This window comes from Lolium rigidum, chromosome 5, assembly GCF_022539505.1.
Source record: "Lolium rigidum isolate FL_2022 chromosome 5, APGP_CSIRO_Lrig_0.1, whole genome shotgun sequence".
In the NCBI taxonomy this organism is placed as follows: Eukaryota; Viridiplantae; Streptophyta; class Magnoliopsida; order Poales; family Poaceae; genus Lolium; species Lolium rigidum.
The window spans coordinates 193,701,139-193,709,304 of record NC_061512.1 but is presented as its reverse complement, the minus strand read 5'-3'; the positions used below and the strand labels follow the sequence as shown (position 1 = coordinate 193,709,304).

The window sequence follows — 8,166 nt, the reverse complement described above, 5'->3', positions numbered from 1 at the left end:
AAAAGATAAAAACACCAGCACTTTTGATTATTCTTACAAGGTGGACACCATCTATGTTGCTAGAGACTATTATTACCGATTTTGACCATGGATTTAATGAGCTATCTTTGGAGTTGCCTACTCCCTCCGGTCCGGTATTTTGGGCTCCTTATGAAAAACTATTTATTCCAAAACACTTAAGGAATAAGGCCTGCTTTTATTAAATTTCCTACTCCCTCCGTCCCAGTTCATAGGACTTGCGCGTATCTCTAGGTTGTCAATTTGGCCAACATAATAGTATCATTTGTATAATAAAAAATATATATCATTAGAAAGTAGAACATCTAAATTTTCTAATGATATATATTTTATAATACATATGTTGTATTATCATCTTTAAATGTACAACCTAGGGATACGCGTAAGCCCTGAGACGGAGGGAGTAATTAATTGCCTTCTAGATTTACTCCTAGCTACAAGGCATGCTTCTCTCTCCCTTTTTCTAGGTTGTGTGAAACGGTTTCTTTGCATGAGGTGGGCTAAAATGATGGTTCACTTGCCCACCTTAATAGCAACACTTAATGGAAAAAAATCAAAATGGCATGTTGATTGGTGGAGTAATACGGGAAAACGAGACTTAACTTAGCCAATAGTTTTGCACCTTGATCGCGGTGCTATTCCTAATAAGCCCAGAATATCGGACCGGAAGGAGTAGTAACTTCTCTTGTCTTGACTTAAGAGACTTAATTTTTTAGGTTTAATGTGAATAAGCTTACTCGATTTAGTCCCCTTACAAAGATTTATCATCGGGATTTTCTAATTATGAGAATGAGAATAACAAGATATTTTCAAGCTATGAATTATTCATACTCAGATAATTGAAGACTTTAGAGATTGTCTTGATATTTGAAAGGCACATCATTTTTCTACTATTTATCGCCTCATTGAGTTGATATGTCTTTTAGCGGTGATAATGACAACAGATGAAAGGGTCTTCTTGACGATGAAGATTATCAAGATAGAGTTGCACAACAAGATGTCCGCACACTTGATGATGTGCTACATCGAGCGAGGGATATTCAAACTTGATCGATGAAGTTACGAAAGATACATCATTCAAGCTTGGGTATGTTTTACAGGTTCTACGTATATTCAAATATGTTTCTATCTATTTCTATTGTACTAAGTGGAACCATATACAATATTAATGTCTCCGGACTATTTTGATATATTTATACATCGTTTTTCTGAAATGTGCCGTGCCTTAAATTCCTTCCATCTCCAGCACTGAACATTGTGGTCCCTTCCTCGCACAACAACGAGATGAAGCTGATCCTGTGGGGTGGTACTCAAGGTGACCGTGTGAACCGAGGCATAGCCCGGTGGTTGGGATGGGCTGATGCATCCCCGCTCGCCTAGGTTTGAGTCTTCGCACTCGCAATTTGATGTCGTAAGCACAATCACTTCTAGTAAAAAAAACAGCGTTTTGGGTTTCTTCGCCTTAAAGCCAAACATTTTTTTTGTACTCAAGGTGACCGTCGTACTCAGAATGATGCACTGTCTGGACGGAGTGAAAATGCCAACTAGTAGAAGACAAGTGCGCTGTACCTCTCAGCAAGACATATTTGTTGGCATGCCCATGAAATCTTTCACGTGACTGCTCAGTGGCAACTCTCCAACTCGTCGGCTCAGCGTCTGCTGTTCATTTTAGCAGCAGCTCTGTGACTCATACAGCCTCCAAAAACAAGAGATCGAGATGAGCAGCAAAGATCATATGGGAGCAGGCGCGGCGGACCTTGTCCGGATCGTTTCTCGGCGGATGATCAAGCCGCCGCCGTCGTTCTCGGAGGAGGCTGTGAACATCCATCTCACGCCCTGGGACCTCTGCCTCATCACCGTGGACTATATCCAGAAGGGTATACTCCTGCCCAAGCCGCCCGCCGGCGGAGTGGTTGTCGACACCCTCGCGTCTTCTTTCGCGCGCGCCTTGGGCAAGTTCTACCCCTTCGCCGGCCGGCTCGTCGTGGAGCATCACGACGGCGGGACCACGGCCGTCCTGCTCAAGTGCACGGGAGAAGGCGCCGAGTTCATCCACGCGGCGGCCCCCCGGTGTGGCCGTGGCGGACATCGCCGGCTCGATACACACCCCTTCGGTGGTGTGGGCGTTCTTCCCGCTCAACCATGTGCTCGGCGCGGACGCCGCCACGGAGTCGCTGCCTGTGCTGTCGGCGCAGGTCACCGAGCTCACCGACGGCATCTTCATCGGCATGTCGCTCAACCACTCCGTGGGCGACGGCACCGCCTTCTGGGAGTTCTTCAACACCTGGTCAGAGATCAGCCGAGGTGGCGTCGAGGTGTCGACGCCGGCGCCGGTGCACCAGAGGTTCTTCATGGACACCAGCCCCGTGCCGATCATCCTGCCGTTCAGCAAGCTGCAGGATGTCGTCCTGCGGCTCGAGCGTCCGGCGGTACAGGAATGCTTCTTCGCCTTCTCCGCAGCGAGCATCCAGAAGCTCAAGGCCAGGGCGAACAGCGAAACTCCCGCCGCCGTCACCATCTCCTCGCTCCAGGCCCTGCTGGCGCACCTTTGGCGGGCGGTGTCCCGTGCTCGGCGCCTCCCGCCGGGGCAGGGGACGTCTTACTCTCTGCTCATCGGATGCCGAGGGCGTGTGAAGGGGATACCACAGGCTTACATGGGCAACGCCGTGGTGGTCGCCAAGGCGAGCTCCACCGTCGGCGAAATCCTGGACAGTGGGCTAGGCTGGACGGCGTGGCAACTGAACCGCGTGGTGGCGTCATTCGACGAGGCTGGCATGGCGGAATGGCTGGATCGCTGGACCAAGGAGCCGGAATTCCTCTACGCGGGGGCGAAATCCTTGGGAGGTGCCGCGGTCACCACCGGGAGTTCGCCACGTTTCGACGTGTTTGGGAACAACTTCGGGTGGGGGAAGCCAGTCGCCGTGAGGAGCGGCTGCGGGAACAAAATCGACGGGAAGGCGACGGTGTTTGAGGGGCCCGAGCGGGGAGGTAGCATGTCGCTGGAGGTGTGCATCACGCCGGACGCGCTGCAGAGGCTTGTTGCCGATGAGGAGTTCATGGACGCCGTGAGCATGCCGATGTGACCAGCTCATCAGAAAACTTGTGCGATGGTATCATCTGTTACAAGCCAATTGCTAAGTTGTACTCTCCGTTCCGTAAGGCTTGTCATAATAGGGAGAAACATAGATTAGATCTATGCCACTTTGTGTGGATAGTAACATTTGTGTGGTATCATATCAAGTTATTTGTATTAGCTTGTAGACTCATCTTATTTTTGCGGTAACATAGTTACCACAATCACCTTTCTCCTGATTTAATGTCATGCCATCTCACCTAAATGTTTGCATATGGTTGCATGTTAGTAGCTGTTTACTAGGAAAAGTGTATCTTTAAGGAGAAGAATTAGCTGACCTTGAGTACTACCAGGAAACTAGGAAAGGAGCCTCAAGGATCTTGGATTTTTTGGCGAGAATGGTGAAATTATCTTCTGGGAGTCCTAGAGACAGCTTTTGTAACATGCCTTTTTGCAATACTAGACTAATGAAAAAAGGATGGATTCACACATAGTAAACAAGCACGGTTAAAAACCAACATGTGGTGCCATAATCAAAAAAATTATGTAGAAATAGAAACAAAATCACCATTATCATATTTCTATTAGGTGCACAGCCTGGTTAATAATTGCATAAATACAAAGAAAGCATCTTCACAGCTCGCATTCTCGCTTGAGGCAACAAATTACTATCAGCAGCAAAGCTGTATAATTATCTATGACTAAAGTGATATGGATCAGAATGCTCATTGTAATCCTAGTTTAACATGTGCTGCATACTTGCATCAACGTCTCTACTCCGAGCTCACGTACCTCAAAGCACAAGAAGAATGATATATCAACCAGAACAAAAGCGGTTTAGCGTGCTATGTCATAATTTTGACATTTGCTACAGCTAGGCTTCAAATCACATGCTTTGTTCTCTCATCACAATCATCTTCTTTTAGATAAAGCGTCAATAATCTTCAGCAGCTCTTGTTAATCAGCATGTCATCGACACATTCAATAAGGGTCAGGATTTCCCTTATTTTCGTTACAGAGCTGGTAGTAACAAATGATGCCCTTGCCAGCCAATAAGGGCCAGTTCTTTTCAGCTTATGAACCAGCTTAACTTAGAAATTAAGCTCCAGCCAAAAAGAACTTGATTTTTAAGTCGGGCTTAGCTTTTCCGCCACCGTCGCTTGCTGTGTAGTTGGGGGAAGCCAGGCTGCCTCAGCTAGCTTCAGAAGGAGGTTCAGTTTATCTAACAATTTCTTCTTTGGAACTCATCTGCCTTGAGAAGGAGGCTATTGAGATGGTGAGCTTTCAATATAATCCCAAAGGATGGTTTGTCATTCTAATGAATCAACAATTCACTAGGCTCAGAATCTGTGAACTGAGCTTGTGTGAAATTGCTCTGAAGTCTTCAATCTAGCCAGATGAGCCAACACTCACGTTTGAGTTTTGAGACCATTTGGTGAATCCCTTGACCAAATATCAGGGCAGACTGTGGCATATCTCATGGGCTTAACACCGATCTTGACCATATCAGCATAGAGCATCATGGCATTTAAGACATAGCCAAGCATGCATTGTCCCCGAATCAGTAGTGAGTAAGTGAAGCTATCAGGCACCATACCAGATTCTCTCATGCAAGCGAAGAACTTACCAGATTCATGGTATTGGCCATCTAGATAAAGACCATATATCAGGGTCATATATGTCACACTGTTTGGGATTGAATGGCGTTCCTCAGTTGTAGAGTTCGAAAAACAGGAATGAATGTCACCATGCTTCTTCTGCCCTGAGTACTTTAAGACGATAGTGACTGCATCTTGAACCCTATTCTCTCTGCACAGACCATCAACAAGAACCGACACTGTGATTGAATTGGGAGAAATGCCTTTCCCCGTCATCTCCTTCTGTAACCTAAACGCAGCATCAATGTCACCATCCTTGGCATGGCCATGAATCAGAGCCGTATATGTCAAAACATTAGGTTCAACCCCTTTGGCTATCATCTCTGTGTATATAGCCATCGCTACTTCCATCTTTCCTTTCTTCGAATGTCCATCTATCAAGGAGGTGTATGTCACCACATTGGGCACAATTCCAAGCTCGCTCATTTTTGTGCATGTTGCCAGGGCTTCCTCTAGATTTCCATCCTTGCAGTACTCATCAATTAGTGCGTTGTATGCAGCAGCATTAAGGTAAACACCAGATTGCTGCAAGATTTCAAGAAACCTGGCCGCTACCTGCACTTGACCTCCATCACAGAGGCCTCTTACAACTATGCTGCAGGTGAACTCATCTGGGCGCAAACCTAGGCGATTCATGTCCTGGTAAACCGTTAATGCTTCTTGTGCATCACCAGACCTGAAAGCTCCATCGATCAAACTGTTGTACACGGGCACAGTGGGAGCAACTCCATACCTGTGCATGTCAAGAAAAGTATTTTTCGCATCACTTATTCTGCCCGCCTGGAAGAAACCGTCAATCAGTGTTGTAAAGATCACCGCATTGGGAACAAGGCCACTCTTCAGCAGTTCCTGGTACAGCGCAAGTGCCCGGTTGGCACCATCAACCTTGCAGTGGCTGCTCATCAGTGCATTGTATGTGTAATGGTTAGGCTGCATCCCTGTTTCCTTCATGGCAAAGAACAGCCGCTCAGCCTCGCCGATGCAGCCCTCTTCGCAAAGCGCACAAATCATCGTCGAGTAGGTGACCACATTCGGATCAATCCGTCTCGCCACCATCTGATTCCAGACCTCCCAAGCCTTCGTCACGGCACCCTCGTGCCGGCAAGCGTTGATGAGCGTGTTGTACGTCACCACGCTGGGCGCCATCCCCCGGCGTAGCATTTCATCGAACAGCTTCCAGACGCGGTCGAACTTGTGTGCTTTCGCGAGCACATCGAGGATCGCGTTGCACGCGGGCAACGCCGGCAGCACCGGCAGGCGGTGGAACACGGACAGCGCCTCGTCGTGGAGCGCCATCTGGGAGAGAGCAATGACGAGCACGCCGAGCGCAGGGGCCGGGCAGCTGGAGGTGGACGCGAGCGCGGCGAAGGCCGCGGCGCCCGGGCGCGCGCTGGGTGAGGATGCCTGGACGAGGGATTTCGTCAAACGGATGGCGTGCGGGAAGTTCTTGGCCGCGGCCGAGCCGTGGACGGCGAAGGCGAGTTGGGCGGCGCGGTCGCTTGAGGGAGTCGGGGTGGCAGCGGTGGCGGCGGAGGCAGATAGGAGGCGGTGGCGCGGGGCGAGCGGCCGGCGGCGGGAGGAGAGGAGGAGGCGGAGTGGTGGCGAGAGCGGCATAGGGCTGGCATTTGGGGCGCGGCAAATCTGAACTATTTGACTGGGGAATTTGTTTTCGTGCCTGAGTTCGCCTCCATAGGAGCCTCGTTGATGCAGTCTGAGCAAGCAGCTGTCAGTCCCTGAGTGCAATTTTCAGTTAACAAAGTGTTCTGCATCTACTTACCGACGGCGGGGACCCCCCGTACCCCCCGCGTCGTCTCCTCTGGGCGACCGCGGGGGGCAACCTCTAACCCCCGCCGCTGCCGCCGCCGCCTCCGCCTCTTCCCCCACCTCACCCACTCCCCTCGCTGTCCCCTAAGCCTGCTGCGGCGGGGATTGATACGTCCCAAACGTATCTATAATTTCTTATGTTCCATGCTACTTTTATAATGATACTCACATGTTTTATACACGTTATATGTCATTATTATGCATTTTCCGGCACTAACCTATTGACGAGATGCCGAAGAGCCGATTGTTCGTTTTCTGCTGTTTTTGGTTTCAGAAATCCTAGTAAGGAAATATTCTCGGAATTGGACGAAATCAACGCCCAGGGGCCTATTTTTCCACGAAGCTTCCAAAAGTCCGAAGAGGAAACGAAGTGGGGCCACGGGGCGCCGCCACAGTAGGGCGGCGCGGCCTGCAAGGGGCCCGCGCGGCCCTGTTGTGTGGGGCCCCCGTGACCCTCCCGACTCTGCCCTTCCGCCTACTTAAGGTCTTCGTCGCGAAACCCCCGATGCGAGAGCCACGATACGGAAAACCTTCCAGAGACGCCGCCGCCGCCAATCCCATCTCGGGGATTCAGGAGATCGCCTCCGGCACCCTGCCAGAGAGGGGAATCATCTCCCGGAGGTCTCTTCATCGCCATGATCGCCTCCGGATCGATGTGTGAGTAGTTCACCCCTGGACTATGGGTCCATTGCAGTAGCTAGATGGTTGTCTTCTCCTCATTGTGCTATCATGTTAGATCTTGTGAGCTGCCTATCATGATCAAGATCATCTATTTGTAATCCTTCATGTTGTGTTTGTTGGGATCCGATGAATATTGAATACTATGTCAAGTTGATTATCAATCTATCATATATGTTATTTATGTTCTTGCATGCTCTCCGTTGCTAGTAGAGGCTCCGGCCAAGTTGATACTTGTGACTCCAAGAGGGAGTATTTATGCTCGATAGTGGGTTTATGCCTCCATTAAATGCGGGACGAGTGATGAAAAGTTCTAAGATTGTGGATGTGTTGTTGCCACTAGGGATAAAACATCGATGCTTTATCTAAGGATATTTGTGTTGATTACATTACGCACCATACTTAATGCAATTGTCTGTTGTTTACAACTTAATACTGGAAGGGGTTCGGGTGATAACCTGAAGGTGGACTTTTTAGGCATAGATGCATGCTGGGATAGCGGTCTATGTACTTTGTCGTAATGCCCTGATTAAATCTCATAGTACTCATCATGATATATGTATGTGCATTGTTATGCCTTCTTTATTTGTCAATTGCCCAACTGTAATTTGTTCACCCAACATCTGCTATCTTATGGGAGACACACCACTAGTGAACTGTGGACCCCGGTCCTATTCTTTACATCTGAAATACAATCTACTGCAATACTTGTTCTTTACTGTTCTTCGCAAACAATCATCATCTTCCACACTATACATCTAATCATTTGTTTACAGCAAGCCGGTGAGATTAACAACCTCACTGTTACGTTGGGGCAAAGTTTTGTGATTGTGTTGTGCAGATTCCACGTTGGCACCGGAATCCCTGGTGTTGCGCCGCACTACACTCCTCCGCCATGAACCTTCAACGTGCTTC

At 48.9% G+C, this 8,166-nt stretch overlaps 1 pseudogene; it reads left to right on the top strand.

Annotated features, from left to right (window-relative positions):
- Positions 1–1,759: 1,759 nt before the first annotated feature.
- On the top strand, positions 1,760–3,271 carry LOC124657314 (annotated as a pseudogene).
- Positions 3,272–8,166: the final 4,895 nt, after the last annotated feature.